Source organism: Apium graveolens, chromosome 8 (assembly GCF_009905375.1).
Source record: "Apium graveolens cultivar Ventura chromosome 8, ASM990537v1, whole genome shotgun sequence".
Lineage (NCBI taxonomy): Eukaryota > Viridiplantae > Streptophyta > Magnoliopsida > Apiales > Apiaceae > Apium > Apium graveolens.
Window position 1 is genome coordinate 134,559,771 of NC_133654.1, and position 21,165 is coordinate 134,580,935.

Genomic DNA, 21,165 nt, shown 5'->3' on the forward strand with positions numbered 1-21,165 from the left:
AATTTATATTGGACTTCTCGAACGACGGTGTGTTGCCATCGGTGATCTGTCGCGGAGCAACACCGGTATGCCAAAGCATATCTAACTAAACAAATAGGGCACCCAAGGCACATATCGGCCTAAATGTATTATATCCTGTATAACACCTAAATCTCCGCTAGACCGCCGCCACGGCCTCTTACGCAATTTGTGATCATCCAATCTTAAAATGTTTTATTGAGAAGGGTCATAATACTCGACACCCTTATAGATTTTATTCGCCCATTTACTTGGGCAGAAAACCCAAAACAACGTCACCTTTCTTAAAATCCAAAACATTTATAAATCCATTTGTTTGATAAGTAAAATCACTTAGCTATTTTGAACATAGAGTAGCAGAAGAGTACTTCCATAAAAAGAATCATTTAATTCAGCGATATGTAAAACATATATCTATCTTGAACTGAGAATAGGGAAAACAATACTTGCACAAGAAGATTTAAAATAAATATCACTTGAACAATAAGTGATGATAGGGATACTTGCCTTTGGGTTTTTAGCAGTTAGTCACACTCGTAGAAACACAATTATCTCAGTATGGCATCTCATGACATCACCGTCTTTTACTTCGCTAAATCTCTGATTTGCTGCTCATGCAGTGCTGCAACCCACTATTCCATACTATTCAACTCTAGTCTTTATCCATTCCATCTGGTCCTGATCATTTTGAAAGACTCGTATCTATAATTAGAAAATAACATTTTAATCGTCTAAACGATAATTACTCGACGAGCTGCGCGTCAAAATCCTATCGTCTACCCATACGATAGTCCACACATAAAGAAGACAGCCAAATACAAGACTCTTGACCCACGTACACACGTATTTCACATAAAACATAATCATATAAGCCACATATCACATAATTCATATAACACAGGACTCGTCTCGTCAAAAGGTTTGACTCGGTAGGTTTAAAACTGAAATCGGGTAAAAAATATGACTTTTCAATCAATACGCGACTCAGAATCGATTTGCAAAACAAGAGACCTTTCGAAATAAAAGGATTTGGGTCTCGAAAGTATTTTTAATGAAATAGGAATATTTTTCTAAGTCTATACGCATTCGTTTCGTAGTAAACGGATGAACGGTTTATTTATTACGAATAAAATTAGAATTAAATGGGAATAAATCAATTAATAATAATATTAATTGAATACCATAATATAATTTTTAAAAGATTAAAAACAATTTTTAGGAATTATTTGGATTAATTATAAATAATTGTATTTTATTTAACTATTTAGAAATAAAATTAATTGATTAAATGAATTAATCAATCAATTAAATCCATAAATAATTAACTAAAATACATTATAAATAATTAAATGAAATTGGATTTTTGAAAATAATAAAAGAAACAAATTTTTGGAATTTAAAGTAATTCAGTTAATTATTAAATAATTAACCAAACTATTTTTGGAATTAAAAAAAGGATTTTAAGAATTTTTAAAATAGAATTTTGATTTAAAAAGAAAACAAAAATGCAGAAACAAGTTCTGCATTCTTGTCTTCTTCTTCACTGGATCACAGGGCGGCGAAACGGGGAAGACAACCGGAAAGATATGAACACGTCGCCGGAATATGGAAAATATGCAGATTCCGGCCGACGACCGGTCAGCCCTCTGGCGGCTCCATTAGAAGTCCAAATCGACTCGTTTCTAACCGATTTTTCAACCTATACAGTCTAAAATCTTTCCAGAACTTGACAGAAGCAATGACAGCAACACATAATCCTTCAAACACAAAAACCGATCAAAACGGGCCATTACTCCGGCTAACTTCAAGAGCAACCGGCAAAAACTCGTTTTTCTCCGATTTAACACCAAAATCAACGAACTTTGTGCAAAATCGAAGCTAATTAACTGTACAATCTATCCATAACTTTAAATCAATCAACCAATCATCATAGAACTCAAAAATTTGTGAGTAAAAAATCAAGAAAACAAAACTCGGGTTTCATCAAAACCAAACCAAATATAACATATTAATATATCAAATCGTTCCTCAGAATCGCAGGAATGCTAATCTATCAACCAAACAATCATTCAAACTCCAAAAATGAATTTAACAAATTTTTTTGAAAAAAATCAAAATTAATAAAAAATTCACCTCTGATGTTGAAACTGATATCAAATTGTAGAGCTTGAAATAAGCTTTAATTTGATTATTAAAACATCAAAAACGATTGTCTGAATCGCCCAAAATCATTGAATCTTTGTGAAGAACAAAATTATACCCCCAAAATATGTGCTTGGATTTTTCTGTTTTCTAAAATTTTTATGAAAATAAATCAATAAAATAAAATTTAAGCAGCTATTTATATTTACAGAAAACAAATCTGGGGTCAGAGAATTTGGTCGTCACTATAAAACCTCAATCCAAATTAACCTGTTTAATCAATAAATAAATGCCAGCAGAAGATATTTATCATTTATGACCCCAAACTAATCCAAGATCTTTTAAGGTTACAGTTCTAGAAACAAGAATTCCAAATTCCACCAATAAATTTTCACTTTCTTTTAAAACTCTTTTCAACAAATTCCAAACTCAAAGCTAAAACCCCCAAGTATAACTTCGAAAAGAAGTATACTAGGCCCAACTATAAAATACACAAGTAACAAATAATATAATATAATATAAACAACTTTATACAATAAAACTTACACTAGTGCGCAAACCCTGGACCAACCACCCTTCAAAAGCTTCTTCTTTGCTTCCTCGAATTACGCGGCTAAACAGCGCAAGTTAATCCTCACTGAAGGTTAAATTTAAAAACAGGCAAGTATGAGCGAAAGAAATGCTCACCAAGATCACTGTAACATATATATATGGTCATTTTGATATTAAACCGACATCTGTAATAGCATAGAACATTTTAAAATCATAATTGCTGAAACAGAAATTTATTAAAGAATCAGATAATTGTTTCTCACTGTATTCAAAACTCTTTTTGATATTTTCGAGCGAAATGCTTCAGCAATACTTTGAATCTTGACGAGAATAAAACTCATAAAACAGTGTTTACGGAAATATCGTAAACAACATCAATATGAAACAATGATTATGGAATGAATCATAAACTTTATTCAAAACCGAACTTTTGATATTAATACTTATTTTGTTGTCATATCAAATTAGATATCAATATGAAATTTGATGCTCACAACATCCCATACTGAAGTCAACACCAATCATCTATACTAATACCACCTTTGATATTTAACAACAAAGTAAGTATCCACCTCAATCAGAAACTGAATCAAAACTGTATTTTATCTTTAATCCAAAAAAGAAACAATTGATATATCATTTATTCTATGATTATCAAAAACAATATAATAATTAGGATTGGACTTCTCGAACGACGGTGTGTTGCCGTCGGTGATCAGCCGCGGAGCAACACCGGTATGACGAAGCATATCCAACTAAAGAAATGGGGCACCCAAGGCACATATCGGGCTAAATGTATTATATCTTGTATAACACCTAAATCTCCGCTGGACCTCCGCTACGACCTCTTAAGCAATTTGTGATCACCCAATCTTAAAACATTTTATTGAGAAGGGTCATAATACTCTACACCCTTATAAATTTTATTCGCCCATTTACTTGGGTAGAAAACCCAAAACAATGTCATCTTTCTTAAAATCCAAAACCTTTATAAATCTATTCGTTTGATAAGTAAAATCACTTAGCTATTCTGAACATAGAGTTGTATAAAAGTACTTGCATAAAAAGAATCATCTAATTCAGCGATATGTAAAACATTTATCTATCTTGAACTGAGAATAGGGAAAACAATACTTGCACAAGAAGATTTAAAATAAATATCACTTGAACAATAAGTGATGACAGGGATACTTGCCTTTGGGTTTTTAGCAGTTAGTCACACTCGTAGAAACGCGATTATCTCAGTGTGGCATCTCATGATATCACTGTCTTTTACTTCACTAAATCTCTGATCTACTGCTCACGCAGTGCTGCAACCCACTATTCCATACTATTCAACTCTAGTCTTTATCCATTCCATCTGGTCCTGAATGTTTTGAAAGACTCGTATCTATAATTCGAAAATAACATTTTAATCGTCTAAACGATAATTACTCGACGAGCTGCGCGTCAAAATCCTATCGTCTACCCTTACGATAGCCCACAAATAAAGAAGAGAGCCAAATACAACTCTTGACCCACGTACACACGTATTTCACATAACACATAATCATATAAGCCACATATTACATAATTCATATAACACAGGACTCGTCTCGTCAGGTTCGACTCGGTACGTTTAAAACTGAAATCGGATCAAAAATATGACTTTTCAATCGATACGCGACTCAGAATCGATTTGCAAAATAAGCGACCTTTCGAAATAAAAGGATTTAGGTCTTGAAAGTATTTTTAATGGAAGTGAAATATTTTTCTGAGTCTATACGCGTTCGTTTCGTATTAAACGGACGAACGGTTTATTTATTACGAATAAAATAAGAATTAAATGGGAATAAATCAATTAGTAATAATATTTATTGATTTTTGAATACCATGATATAAATTTTAAAAGCTTAAAAACAATTTTTAGGAATTATTTGGATTAATAATAAATAATTGTATTTTATTTAACTATTTATAAATAAAATTAATTGATTAAATGAATTAATCAATCAATTAAATTCATAAATAATTAACTAAAATACATTATAAATAATTAAATCAAATTGGATTTTTGAAAATAATAAAAGAAACAAATTTAAAGTAATTCGGTTAATTATTAAATAATTAACCAAAATATTTTTGGAATTTAAAAAAGGATTTTAGGAATTTTTAAAATAGAATTTTGATTTAAAAAGAAAACAAAAATACAGAAACAAGTTCTGCATTCCTGTCTTCTTCTTTACTGGATCACAGGGCGGCGAAACGGGGAAGATAACCGGAAAGATATGAACACGTCGCAGCAATATGGAACCGACGACCGGTTAGCCCTCCGGCGGCTTTATTAGAGGTCCAAATCGACTGGTTTCTAACAAGTTTTTCAGCCTACACAGTCTAAAATCTTTCCAGAACTTGACAGAAGCAACAACAGCAACACATAATCCTTCAAACACAAAAACCGATCAAAACCGGCCATTACTCCGGCTAACTTCAAGAGCAACCGGCGAAAACTCATTTTTCTCCGATTTAACACGAAAATCAACGAACTATGTGCCAACTCGAAGCTAATTAACCGTACAATCTATCCCTACCTTTAAATCAATCAACCAATCATCATAGAACTCAGAAATTCGTGAGTAAAAAATCAAGAAAACAAAACTTGGGTTTCATCAAAACCGAACCAAATCAAACATATTAATATATCAAATCATTCCTCAGAATCGCAGGAATGCTAATCTATCAACCAAACAATCAAACAATCATTCAAACTCCAAAAATGAATTTAACAATTTTTTTTGAAAAAAATCGAAATTAATAAACAATTCACCTCTGAGGTTGAAACTGATATCAAATTGTAGAGCTTGAAATAAGCTTTGATTTGATTACTAGAACATCAAAAACAGTTGTCTGAATCGCCCAAAACATTGAATCTTTGTGAAGAACAAAATTATACCCCCAAAATCTCTTCTTGGACTTTTCTGTTTTCTGAAATTTTTATGAAAATAAATCAATAAAATAAAATTTAAGCAGCTATTTATATTTACAGAAAATACCTCTCCCAAAATTAATTAAGAGTGTTTTTATTCCCATAATTAAAATAATTAGCCCCGAAAATAATTATTACGGGGAATAATTTTGAAAGCGATAAAATACAACATTTATATCGAAATTTTCCAAAAATTGGGACTAATTCAAAAATGCAGAAATACTGGGTATTTGAAATACAAATAATTTTATAAAAATAAAAACATGAATTTTGTGGGCTTTGACGTCCCGGTGGGGTCCTGGTTCGTTTATTTTCGAAAAACAAAAATGATACTTAAATTAACCGAAAAACCCGAACACGTATAAAATACATTCAACACACATAAAACGAGATAAAACGAATAATGCAAATAAACACACGCCTAAATTACGGATTGATTCATATAATTATAGTTTGAACACGTAACAAGTATCCTATTGAATCATATCAAATCCGAAAATAGATTACTTAGCCGATAAGTAACTATAAAATGATACAATTTAATATCATATTTGGATAATTATCAAAACCAGACTTCTTATGAAAAACTTTCTACGAAAATAATGTAAAATATCCCGTCTCTCAATAATACGGATTTTGTTGATCTATTAAAATGTTTATCGTATCGAAAATTTTGCGCTGGGACGCGTACGAGTCAAACCTGTCACACCCCCAACTTAAACAGCAAAATAAATATAGCTATTACAATATTTTAAGGGAAGAATACACAACCAACTCCAAGATCTTACTGTTTAGGGTTTGGAACAGCCCAACTCTACCAACTATTACATCTGATTACAATTACCGAGTCCTCACACAAACTATTATTACTTATTATACCTAAGCTCGAACATAAGCATCAGCATCACAGGTCTTACGGGCAGTCTGCTTGAATCTAACCATAGCTGCTAGCTGTAATATCAGGGTAAAGCAAGAAGTGAGCCAAATGCTCAACAAGTGCTAACAGTACGATACAAACATAAATTGAGATATACCTTTAAGAATGATAATGGAAAGACATAACCAATGATAACGAGAGATAAAACTTATGTGAGATGGCATCATTTTGCTTGTATCAAAACAATTTTAAAATCATGTCTTAATCAAAATCATTTTATGACGCTACGGATTACAGCCGGTGATCAGCCGCGAAGTAATCCCGAACCTCGCTAGGTTCTAAAACATTAACGGGAATCCCTAGGCAACTTTTAAGCCTAATATAAGTGTGGAAAAGACTCGCGTCTCAGTCCAGATCCACTATTCAAGGAAAACATTTATCCCCCTTTGGGACTGAAAACCCACATTTTATTTATTTCAAAAACTGATGCCGAATTATAACAAAATCTCTTTTAATAGTAAACATTTTTATTAAGGGATTATAGATCAACTCGAAACACGGGAAATATGGTACTAAATCTCAGGGCCATGATTCACAAAACTTTACTCTATTAGGGTAACCAAAAGGTTTTCATATGTCAGAACTTGGACATGAAAATTTGGTGGGACTAATGGATAATATGAAGGGGTATTGCCAAACTGGGCTTAAAGCAATGGTTTCTCGTCAAGGTTCAAGTGCTGGATCATCATATATCAGAATTGTCAAGCTTTAGAATAAGAAAGAGGGATATCAATCAATGAGGAATCACTTTGATAAGTATCTGACTTTCAGGGTTCAAGGTAAGGTTCTATAGGGGTTCAAGTATCAGGATGAGATATCAATACTTAGGAATCATCAGCATGTTAATCAAGAGGATCAATCAAGTAATATAACAACTCTTCATTTTATCATGGCATTTAACTATCATGAAAAGACTTTTGAACTACTTGCAATAAATACTCGAGGGTTCATGGCATTTCTATATAATTTAAAGATAAACGAAAGATACGCTTGATTTAAACATATCAAAATGACTCAGGATAATGGCATCGATATATATGAACTGTTTATAGTAAATATGAAGGTCAAGTTGAATCACTTGCCTTGAGAAAGGCTGGTCTGGTCTGACTGGTAGGAGCAACAACTGGAGCTTCACTCGACCTTTATGGCAAGTTTTCCCTCGTCTCGAGATCCTACATAAATAATAATCCTCATTATAATATATTCTTACCATCTTAACCTATTTACAATCCGAAATTAAACACGGATGACACTTAGGCCTATATGTACTTAATTTTATATTCACCTTTAATTTACAAAAGTACACACATAGCCACATATTCTCATATCATATATTAATACCAAATAACACCATATACACCATAATGCGACACTAGGCTTGGATGATCTCGACTCACAACTTAAGTCACTTGGTCGCTAAACTAGACAAGGTCTTCTAATTTTGGCTTCCTAACTCGATGTGCCTTTCCTAAATTATCCAAAAACTATTGACCCTCACTTTTGCCTTTTTCTCTACTGACCTTATACTATCTTACAACTATGGTGGTCGACCTAATACTCACTTCTAAGTGTTCTAAAACTATGTGATAAGTGAAAGTGCTCACTGGTGCAAATTTCAGAATGACAACTATAGTTTCTTGAGTGCATTAGATACTCTTAAACTACAAGTTTTACTTCAAAACTTTTACACAAGACTCTCCTGACCTAAGGGAATCTCACAAACTTGATGTGGCTCAAGGGCCTGGCTTGGGCCTTCTTGGGCCTTCTTGGGTCTAAGCTAAAAGTCCAAGGTTCCCCTGTTTTTCTGGGCAGAAAACGCCCTGACTTGAATTAACTTGTGACACATGGTTCTAACTCATATCCTATGAACTATGGTTGGAAAAACTTCTCTGACACTCCCTCTAACTAAGGCCCAATAGGGCCTAATGAGGGCCTACCCTTGACATGGTCAAATCTTCCTATTTCTAAGTTACAACAAAACTGTCCCCTGCTGGACAGATTTTGTTATTCTACTTGTGCACCTAACCAAATGACATGCAAACCTCCAACCAACTCCTAAAACCTTTTATATACTCCCAATACTAACTTCTGGTAGCTTGGGCCTCAAAGTGCACATCAATGACATGGTCAAAACTCATTCTAAACCTCAGGGTACTAAACTGATTTTCTGCAGAAACTATAACTCTCATTTTCCAAGGTTTTTGACTTGACAAACTCAACTAACAACAACTCAATAATTAAACCAAGACTTATACATGGTAATATACTGAACTAACTCCCTTATTCTCAAAATAACCTTGGGTGAGATCATCCTTACCTAAGGTACAATTATGGCAAAACAAAAGAAACTACACTTCACAAATCATAAATTTTCATGCTTTTGAAACAACAAGATATGCATTTTTATAAAAGATAACCACAAATTTTTACCATGCAACAAGAAGCATAAATCAATATTAACACATTATTCCTACTGAAATTAAGGCTTTCTAACAAAATCTTTCCAAATGATCAAAATCTTACAACATTCTAAGAGAAATCCACATGCATGCATGTCCTCGGGTTTTGCAAACCAAAATAACATATTTTCTTCTTATATTCTATCATAAAATTGACATGCAAACCTAGCATAAGATATACCTAGATGATCACTTAGCATGCAAAGAGTTTTATCCAATTTTCACCATAAAATTCAAGTTATTATCACATAAACATGCAAAAATTGAGTTAAGCAACAAGAATAGTCTTAAGGACCATTCATTCGGCTCCCATATGGTCATGGCCGAATGAAATGGATGGGAATGGCCATTTAATCATCAAGAGTTTCACTCTCAAGACTTGGCACTTATCCAATCCTTGTAGTCCTCTCAAAAACAACCCTAAACTCACAAGAATCAAGGTTGTACTTTGAGTTCCAACTAGAACCTTAACATGCAACTTCAAAACTTAAACTTTCTATTCAAAACTCTTTGAAATATGAGTGATCATGGTATGGGAAGTAATATTTACTTGTGTAAAGAGTGGAAGCTTGGTTGAGGATTGAAGAAAAGAAAATGGGGAGGGGGTTTCGGCTTTTAGCCGAGAGTGAGAGGGGAGAGCCGAGAGGAGGGGAAAAAGAAGGAGGGAGGTGTGGAATGGTGGAGTGAAAAATGAAGTGGTAATCATATTTTTTTGGTTTTTATGCTTTTGATTTGATCCCAAGTGAGTGGATTTAAGAAATGAGACAAGTATCCTTCTAGCTAAAGTTAGGTAGATTTGCATGCAAGGACAAAGTGGTAACTTGGTTAGTAAAATGAAAGTGAGTGGGGTTGGAAATGTCTTCCTTGCCCCTTAGTTAAATGGAAGAGTATTTGCATGCAAGGATAACTATTTAATTTTCTAATTATTACAAATAAAATTTGTAAAGATTTATTTTTATAAAATAAAATACAAGTTCAAAAATTATAAAATTTATACCATAAAATAACTAGGATTTTTAGAGACTTTTTAAAATCATTTTCAAAATTTGTGAACAAAATCCCTTTTAAAAGAAAATTTTTCCAAGGCTTAGAATATTCCTTATAAATCAAAAATAAAGAATTTAAATAAACTCTTGCTTTGAAAAATCATATACTACATAAAGCAAATTTATAATGCAGAAATTTTCACTCACACAAGCGTACAATCATTGAATATATTTCATTCGGCTTTAATGTTATACCAAATCCACAAATAATATTACACGAAAATACCGGTTGTAACATCCTCTCCCCCTTAAGGGATTTTGTCCCCAGAATCTAAGAGAACAGATGAGGATACCGGGAACGCATATCAGACTCTAACTCCCAAGTCGATTCTTCGACCTTAGGGTTCCTCCAAAGCACTTTCACTAACCTTACCGACTTATTTCTAAGACTCTTTACTTGCCAGTCGAGTATTATAACCGGTTGCTCCACAAATGACAGGTCTGCCTGAATTTCTACAGGTTCATATTCTATCACATGGCTAGCGTCAGGATTATACTTCTTAAGCAACGACACATGGAACACATTATGTATCTAGGTGCTAACTTCCCTTTCTTGCCAAATCTCATCAACCCTTTTCTAGGTGACACCTTCAGCAACACGGCTTCGCCAATTTGGAATTGAACATCCTTACGCGCTGGATCCGCATACTTCCTCTGTCTATCTTGAGTAGCAAGCAACCTTTTTTGAATTAACTTGACCGAGTCATGCAACTGTTGTACCAATTCCAAGCTGAGAATTCTTCCTTCCCCTACTTCATCCCAATTTGTTGGTGATCTACATTTTCTCCCGTACAAAGCTTCGTATGGTGGCATGCCGATATTGGAATGATAGCTGTTGTTGTAAGAGAATTCAATCAACGGCAAATGATTGTCCCAACTTCCTGCAAAATCAATTGCACAACTGCGCAACATATCTTCAATTGTTTGAATTTTCCTTTCACTCTGGCCATCAGTCTGCGGGTGGTACGCCGTGCTCATATTCAACTTCGTGCCAAGACATTCCTGAAATTGCTTCCAAAATCTTGAATTAAATCGGGGATCTCTGTCTGAAACTATTGATACGAGTACTCCATGCCTTAGTACGATTTCGCGCACATACAGATGAACCAACTTATCCAGTGACGACTTCTCATTTATTGGAAGGAAATGCGCCGACTTCGTAAGACGATCAACTATAACCCATATTGCGTCATGTCCGGATTTCGTTCGCGATAGTCCTACTATAAAGTCCATAGCGATATTTTCCCATTTCCATTCTGGAATCTTCAGGGGCTGAATTAATCCGCTTGGTCGTTGATGTTCTGCCTTTACTTTCTGACAAGTATAACACTTCGCAACCCATTCTGCCACGTCTCGCTTCATATTTGGCCACCAAAAGTTCTCCTTTAAGTCTCGATACATCTTGGTGCTTCCCGGGTGGATTGAAAATTTTGAATTGTGGGCTTCATGGAGGATCTCATTCTTTAATTCAGGTACATGAGGAATCCATATTCTGGATGAAAACCTTAGTATCCCTTGCTCATCCTTTTGAGTATTAATCTCCTCTCCAGATAACTGATTCTTCTCTTTCTCCATTACTTCTTCTTGACACTTCTTTATCTTTTCCACTAGTGTTGGCTGAAAGATTATTACACGACAAACTTCCTCGACTTTTCCATAAGCACAAAGTTCCAATTCCAATCTTTCGATTTCTTCAGATAACTCTTTTGATGTTATCATCATATTCAGTCTCTCCTTCCTACTCAGAGCATCAGCCACTACATTCGCCTTTCCAGGATGGTAATTTATCGAACAGTCATAGTCCTTGATCAATTCCAGCCATTTCCTCTGCCTCATATTGAGCTCTTTCTGAGTAAAAATGTACTTTAAACTCTTGTGATCCGTGTAGATTTCACACTTCTCTCCATAGAGGTAGTGTCTCCAAATCTTGAGTGCGAACATTATGGCGGCTAGTTCCAGGTCATGAGTCGGGTACTTTAACTCATGCGGTTTCAACTGTCTTGACGCATACGCGATCACTTTACTGTGTTGCATCAACACACAACCCAAACCCTTATGTGAAGCGTCGCTGAATATTACAAAGTTTCCTTGGTCATTTGGAAGTACTAACACCGGAGCTGTTACCAACTTCTGCTTCAACTCTTGAAAGCTATCTTCACATTCTGCACTCCATTCATACTTTTGATTCTTTCTGGTTAACTTGGTCAATGGCGTGGCGATCTTCGAGAAATCCTTGACGAATCTTCTATAGTATCCGGCCAATCCTAGAAAACTTCGCACTTCCGTAGGAGTCTTTGGCCTCTCCCAACTCATAATTGCCTCAATCTTTGCCGGATCCACTTTAACTCCCTCATTTCCAATGACATGCCCCAAAAATTGAACTTCCTTTAACCAAAACTCACATTTGGTAAACTTGGCATACAACTTCTCTTGTCGGAGTATCTCCAATGCTATCCAGAGGTGCTGCTTATGTTCTTCTTCCGATTTAGAATAAATAAGGATGTCATCAATGAATACCATGACAAATTTTTCCAAATACTTCTTAAATACCCGATTCATCAGATCCATAAATGCAGCCGGAGCGTTGGTCAATCCAAACGGCATTACTAGGAATTCATAATGCCCATATCTGGTCCTGAATGCGGTCTTGGGAACATCTTCTTCTTTGATCTTTAATTGATGGTATCCCGATCTCAAATCAATCTTCAAAAAGCATTTTGCTCCCTTCAACTGATCAAAAAGGTCATCTATCCTTGGTAGCGGGTAGCGGTTCTTGATCGTTACCTTATTCAACTTCCGATAATCTATGCATAGACGCATACTCCCATCTTTCTTCTTTACAAACAGAACAGGTGCTCCCCATGGCGACGCACTTGGCCATATCACTCCCTTATCCAATTATTCTTGTAGCTGGCTCGCCAACTCTTTCATTTCTGCTGGTGCCATCCTATATGGGGCCTTTGAAACTGGTTCCATTCCTGGAGCAAGGTTGATTTCGAACTCGATTTGTCGATCTGGTGGTAAGCCTGGTAGTTCGTCGGGAAACACATCTGGGAACTCGTTAACTACAGGGATATCTTCCATACTGGGGCTGCCTTTTTCCGAATCCACTACATAAGCTAGGAACGACTCACAACCTTTTCTAAGTAGCTTCTTAGCCTGAACAATTGTAAGAAACAGTTGCTCTTGCCTCTGCCCCTTAAATACTACCTTCTCTCCACTCTTCGTCTTTATATACACTTTCTTGGTCTTACAATTAATCTGAGCGTTATTCTCTCCTAACCAATCCATTCCTAAAATTATGTCAAACTCTCCCAACTTGAAGAGTATCAAGTCGGCTGAAAACTTATACCCCGAAATATCAATCTCACACTTTGGACAAAATTGATTCACAGGAATCTTCTCTTGGTTCGCAATTACCACATTTACTACCTCACTCATAACCATTTTATCACATTGAAGCTTATCAACAAAAGATTCTGATATGAAAGATCTTGTTGCTCCCAAATCAATCAATACTTTAGCTTTGACATTATTGAGTAAAAGTGTACCTGCTATCACCTCCGAATTCTGTACAACATCCTTCATCTTCAAATCAAATGTCCTTGTTGTTGCTTGCGGGGTTGGTGCGAGTGGTAGAGGTAATGCCAATACCCCAGCTGGAACGCTTGCACTGGTACTTGCCACATTCATCAGAGCTTTGACTGGTCCGGTTGCCTTGCACTCCCTAGCTATGTGTCCAGTCTTCCCACACTTGTAACACGTAACTCCTGGCTTCGGCATCTTGCACTCATTCGCCAAATGTCCCTTCTGATTGCACCTGAAGCATGTCAAACTCAGCTTATTACACACTCCGGGGTGCCTTCTTCTGCAGTGCTTGCTGTAATAACCCCAATTTTTGGAAATTTTTGAAACCCTTATGAATAGTGATTTTGCAGATTATGCTGAATGAGAAAACTTTTCATGCCACACTATGTAGGGGTTCTGTTATTGATCTTCTGGGATATTATTAGTACTCTATGTTGTATATAAGTGTATGTAAAGATCGTCAGAATCCAATTCCAAACACTTTGATTTTTCCCGGAAATCCACTAGATACGAAAATAATTGAGTATAAGGTAACAAGATAAAAAAGATTTAAATTAAAGGATTATAAGAGAAGATCATAAAAGGAATATAATGTATTGAGAAAGGTTAAGGAAACCCAAGTAATAAGATCCCGGGTATGATCCCTCAAACGAGAAACGAGAACGAAAGTTAAGCGAACCGTATAACAGATCAGCGGTCATTAGGCAAACAATTAGGAAGTTAATCAAGGAGGTTAGGGATGATGAGGTCATCCAACCAATAAGAAGAGGGCAAGTAAGGGATGATGACATCATAAGCATGACATAAGCATGACATAAGGGGAAGGAGATGTGGTTGATTTAAAACCACACAAAGTTCAAGGTTAGAAAGGTAATTAACCAAAAACAAAACAAAAACAACCAAGCTAAGCTAAACAAATCAAAAAAACACAAGATCATTTCATTCTCTTCATCTTGCTCTCGGCTTTTCTTCTTTTCCAAAGGAAGAAAAATCAAAATCCTAGTTCCAAGCATTGTTAAATCACAAGGTAATTATCTAAGGTTCCTTGTACATAGATATGGATATCCTATAAGTTTAAGCTTTTAATTCCTTCACAATCTCTTCCAATAAATCAAGGAAGAAGATGGTGAATAGTAACCTTCAAGAAATAACTTTGGTTTTCTTGATTTTTTATGAAAGTTCAAGGTAGCTTAAGCATAGATCAAGGCTTCCATGGGCATTCCAAGGATCTTTCATTGATTAAAAGCTTCAAGGAAGGTATATCATCTCCAAACCCTAGCTTTACTTTGTATATTAGGATGATTTTGGTTGTTATGGTAAAAGAGTAGCTTAATGCTTGTAGGTTTAGAGTTTGGGTTGGAGTTGTAGTGAATTGAATGTTGAAACTTGTTGATTAGTAAAGGACTTAAGTATAGTTTTAAATTCATGATTGAGAATAACATAAATTGGAGAACTTGAGGTTTTGGGGGCTGTTGTAGTGTGATATGGATGGATGTTGGTTGTATGAATGAATTGGGATTGATTGCTGGTTGAATTGGTTAGGTAAAATTTTGGGAAATCGCGTAAATATAGCCGTCGTAATACCCGATTTACCGTAGACTGTTTTTGTTCTTAACATCAGAACCCTTGAACTCACTGCTAGGTTTTGACCATTGCCATGTTTAGATAGTTCATGTTACGAGCTTCGTTTTGATATGTGGTTCGTTTGATTCCGATGTACGGTTTAGGAGAAACGGCCGTTTTAAGTAACGACGTTTCGCGAACGAACCCTTACCCCTCGCCTTACTTTGAAACATATGTTAAAGACGAAAAAGGGCTAATTGGAGTATGAAACATTTATGTAGAGTGTGTTAGGCAGTTGGTAAGACACTCGCGAAAGAATCGCCTTAAAACTCGTAATGGTTAAATTATTAAAAATGGTGGAGCCGAGGGTACTCGAGTGACTTAAGAGAATCAGTAAGCGCAAAGCGAGCGTTAGAGTCTAATTTGGTTAAAATATAGATTTACAAGTGACTTTGGTTTAATTACAACTCACATGTTGTTTATAGGTTACCAGACTCGTCCCGAGCCATTTGTAACCCCAGTCGCTCAGGTAAGTTTTCTACCCGTATAACTGTTGTTGTGATGTACATGTGTTTATTCATGATCTTGCAATAAATGCATATTTGTTATTAGCAAATTCTTGCTATATATTGTAGCATGTGATATGGTATATATGCATGCCTGTTTCATATTCTTGAATTATATATCTGTTGGTTCAAATGCTTATTAGTTGCATAATACCTATGCTAGAGATAAGCGGTTTTTGCGTATACCCTTAATATAGGGGATCAAAAGGTGACCTTTTTCTAAAACCGGGAGTCGAGGCTCTGGAGTATAATATATATATATATATATATGAATAGTTTTTAAAAATATCAATCAAATAAGGTTTATTTGATAACTTTATTTTATTAATGAATGTTATTTTGAATATTCATTCGAGGGCTTATGACCCCGTTTATTTTATTAATGAATATTATTTTGAATATTCATTCGAGGGCTTATAACCCCGTTTATTTTATTAATGAATATTATTTTCAATATTCATTCGAGGGCTTATGACCCCGTTTATTTTATTAATGAATATTATTTTGAATATTCATTCAAGGGCTTATGACCCCGTTTATTTTATTATTGAATATTATTTTGAATATTCATTTGAGGGCTTATGACCCCGTTTATTTTATTACTGAATATTATTTTGAATATTCATTCGAGGACTTATGACTCCGATTAATTGCTAATTATTATTCTTTATTTTATTAAGGAATAATGTGTCGATGATCAAACTCACTTTTGATTATTCAAATAAAGATAGTACTTTCGTATAAGTATATCTTTGGTTATTTAATAATCATTGCAAGTATAAGTTTTAAAACTTCTACTTCAATTATTTTCATAAAGATTATTCTTTATGGGAATATTATTTAAATAATAATATTCAGATATTTTCTAATATATTGGGACTGATTTATTTTATTAAATCAGCATTACTCCAAACATTCTTAAAAATGTTTGCGAGTCTTCAAAATGATTTTAAAAGTTAGAGCGGATCCCAAAACTCATTTTTATAATATTTAAGATCTTCCTTTCAAAGGGGATTTAAATATTCGCTCAAAACCTGAGGGATCCGACTCTGTGGTGTGTTTTATATTCGCAACAAGGTTGCTATTTCGATAAAAGAGTTTTTGATTACTTACCCAACACTCGGGAAGTAAAATTCTTGAAACAAGTTAATCCATTAACAGGCATCGCCTGGGAAATATTGGTGAGTTTTCCTTTCCAACTAGATACGACTTCTTGGTGGAGCCGTATCAACAAGTTTCTACTTGGGGAAAGGGGGCACGAGCTTTACGTTTCAGAGTCATGGATTTCATCTGAACTAGGAGTGGCGTAAGTGGTCGAGTAGCGCCGGCCCAGCCTTATTATATTGGCCCAAATGGCCCGGAAGTTCCGCTAAGACGGTCCATTCCTTAGGAGTCCAGTGTTTGGTTGACAAGTAAATCCGACAGGTTCTCCTCTACATGTAGAAAATGGTGGGGTTGCACTACTACGACTGATCATCGTAAGTGGTCTTCCTGGCGCGGCAAACTCCCGTGATGAGTTCATCATCCAATTGGATATTTCTGCAACACTACCCAGAGCACTTCGATAGAAAGGCTACGGTTGGGCGATTGTTGAGTGTTGGCAGGGTCAAGTTTTCAAAATGATGTTTGCATCAAATGAAGTATCTCATAACTTCATTTTATTTTGATGATATTTTAAAGATTGAATCTATTCAAGTATTATCTTGTAGTCTCATCTATGTGATGAACTTTTGAACTAATTATAACTTGAACGGTGGTAGTTCAAGTAGTATTTGGAAAAGATATAAGTATATTAGAGTATCTTGTAACTTCATCTTTTAAACTTATATCTAGTAAATGATTATCTTATGCATGTCAAAGATTTTCAGAAAAACGTTGAGACAAGGTTAGATATATGAGATCACCTTGCAACGATAGTTTTATACAGTTATAAACTGAAACTCTGTGTATATTATGCATGGAAGAGGACTTCCAAGATTTTGAAAAGTATATATGTATATATATACTGAATATTTTGCGACTTCATCGCATTAAGATATCAAACTTGGTTCATTTCTTTTGACCAAGACTTTCATGAGTACTATGAGAAGGCTCATATACTGTAAATCATTATACATATTATTTTGGTGGGCTTGCTGCTCACCGTTGCTTTCTTCTTTCATCACACAACAACAGATAGAAAAGATGAACAGGACCAAGCTCCCAATTCACGAGCGGATAGGAAACGTTCCGCAGTTTCCTATAGGCATTGATGTCGCTGTAGCTGAGGTAGGAACTACCAATAGGCTAGGCTTCAACTTTTGATGTACCAGATTTATGTATATTTATGTATTGTAATAATGGCAAAGAAATGTAAATTTATTCAGAAACCCTTTTAAGGTGTATTGGCATATAATTGTGGAATAAAACGACTTGTGATTATTTTTGGATATTCATCTCTGAGACTATAACTTGTGGTGTGTGTGTTTATTGTGGGGTCACAGTACATAGTAGTTGATTATTTATTAAGATTGGGTTTTATTAAGGGAAATGGAACTCGTGACAACCCGGATCCCCGACCCCGGATTTGGGGGTGTTACAGAAATGGTATCAGAGCTAAGCGTTATAAACCTCAGAGATGATATGACGTTAAAATAATAAGTGCACTAAGATAATAAGAACTCTTGCCAAGTTCATAGTCGGACTACCTAACGTAGTACTGACAGTTAAAACCCTTATGGGAACCCTTATAAATATTGTGATAGAAGCGTAGTTCGTTATCGTATATGGTAGCGGGACACCGAACCCTGAGGTTGAGGAGTAACAGCGCGATGATGTTTTATTACTAATTGAAGATCGGATTGTGGATCCGATAGAGCGTCCTAACGCAGGACCGGATGATGTTGATATTGAGGATGTAACGGTTGAGGATGTTATCCTAGAAGGGATTGTTGCTGAGGAGGATTCCGTGAAGGATCCTGATAAGAATGAATAAAGGACCACTGAGGAATTGATGACCATAGTTAGGGCAACTCCCAGAGGTAGGATTGGCCGGTCACTACCAGAGGTTCGTTCAAGTTTGTAAAGATAGTAGCCCCTTTAACGCGGCTTACTCGTAAGACTGAGAAGTTCGAATGGACAGAGAAATGCGAGAACAACTTTTAAGAACCGAAGCAAAGGTTGGTGACGTTCCCTATGTTGGCGTTGCCGGATGGAAAATGAGATTTTGTGAAGTGTAGTGACGTTTCGCATAAGGAATTAGGGTGCTTCTTATACAGCACAACAAGGTAATCGTGTACGCGTCAAGACAATTAACGGAATATAAAATTCGATATCCCCACCCATGAGCTTGGGCTCGTGGAAATAGTTTTGCCCTAAAGATTAGAGGCACTACTTGTACGGAGAGAAGTGCAAGATTTACACAAACCATATGAGCTCTAGTACATTTTCACGCAGAAAGAGCTCAACATACGCCAAATGAGGTGGTTAGAGCTAATCAAGAATTATGATTAGGAGATTCTTTATCATTCAGGGAAAGCCAATGTGGTGGCTGATGCCCTTAGTAAAAAGGAGAGACTCAAGATAATAATGTCTTTGGGAGAGTTTATAAGAGATTTTGAGAAAATGGAAATAGAAGTGAAGGTAACCGGAGCCGGTACCGAAAAGCTGTTTGAGATTGCAATACAGACCGAATTTTTGGAAAAGAACATATTGTGCCAGAAAAAGTGATGAATGACGGCAGAAAGTCAATGACTGGAGAAGAGATCCATACCGAGAAAGATGATAAGGGGATAGTGAGGTGTTCCTACATAAATTGGGTTCCAAAAGTTCAAGAGCTTAAGGATGAGAACTTAGATGAGAGCCATAGTTTGAGGAATAAGATTTAGGGCAAACCCTGAATGTGATAGTCAGGGAGGTTGCCATCAAGAAAGAAAGAACCCATAACATAATATAGTGGAAAACAAGGTTTTTAATGTATAAGATAACCCCGATTATGGGAGAAGGTTGAAACATTTCATACTAAGGAAACAGAAAGTCGAGTAAGGAAAGAAGACCCGAGACGGTACTCCTATACGGCAATTTATGGACCTGTCTAGACAGAACTTAGACTATTATCCCCAACCACCACCTTGAGGAAACAATGCGGTAGGAAATTCTTTCAGGACCTTTAAGTCTCTAAGCTCTCAGAGTTCCAAGGAACAGGTTGACCTAGTCGAGGCAAGAGCCTGGCTAAAGGAAATAGACGAATCATTTGAGATTCTGAATGATTGACGAATTACAAAAGACTATTTTTATCACTTACCCTCCTAAGAGAGAGACCACCCGCTGATGAAAGGCCAAGGAAGGCACGAAGCAAGAGATTATAATAAACTGATTTAAGTTCAGTCAATTGTTTTCGGGAAAGTAATTCCCAAAGATAAGGAGATAGTGTAAAAGCTTTGGAGCTAGAACAAAAGCAGATGAGTATGATGAATTATGAATCTAAGTTGTAAAAGTTGTCAAGATTCGTTCTGAGGACACGAATCCAGAATGACGGGATGTTTGAAATCAATACTTATGTTGTGTTGGTTCATGAAATAAGGATAAGACAAAGGAAAATAAAAAGAAACTGAAGTGGAAAGGAATATAAAGGCAATAGAGTTTGAGGTATGATAAGGGGGTTGGGTATGAGAAAACCCTAAAGACTCGTAGCAATAGAAATAGAAAAGTATGCATTCGTCAGGATGAGGGTGATTCACCATGAGTTAAAATTGATGGTTGAGGGCATAAGAGATACATATATTTTTATCCCCTGTAAGTTGGGAGGATTCGAGGAAACCTGGAGATAATTCGAAGGATAAATAATGAGACGTGGATAGACTGAGGAGACAAGAAAGTAAGAAATTAAGAAAATTGGATGAAGGAAGTGACCTTCAAGAAGGTGAAGTGTAAGACCGGTGGCATGATACCCAGAAAGGGAGACGTCAGGTATGAAAGATATCCCAACATTGAGATGACTGTTGAGATAAACAGCAAAAGTAAATAAGGAATTATTAAGAAGAAGTTCACGTTGAACACGACCAATATCTTCCAGAACATCCTTGTTATCGTTACCAAATTAGGAAAGAAAAGCGGATAACCGCCGTTATCTTTTGGAGGCCATAATTGATTGACCTCATTTGGAATACATATGTTATTGTAAAATTAGGCATATACTATCGAGGTGGGAATGATTGAATAAGACACCCTCATCAGGGATTGACTTGATTTATCCATGTAAGGATGTATGTACTTTTTCTAAAGATGGAATTAAGGATAGAACATCGGTAACTTAAAATGAATCCCAGGGGAATGCATAAAGGTTGGCATT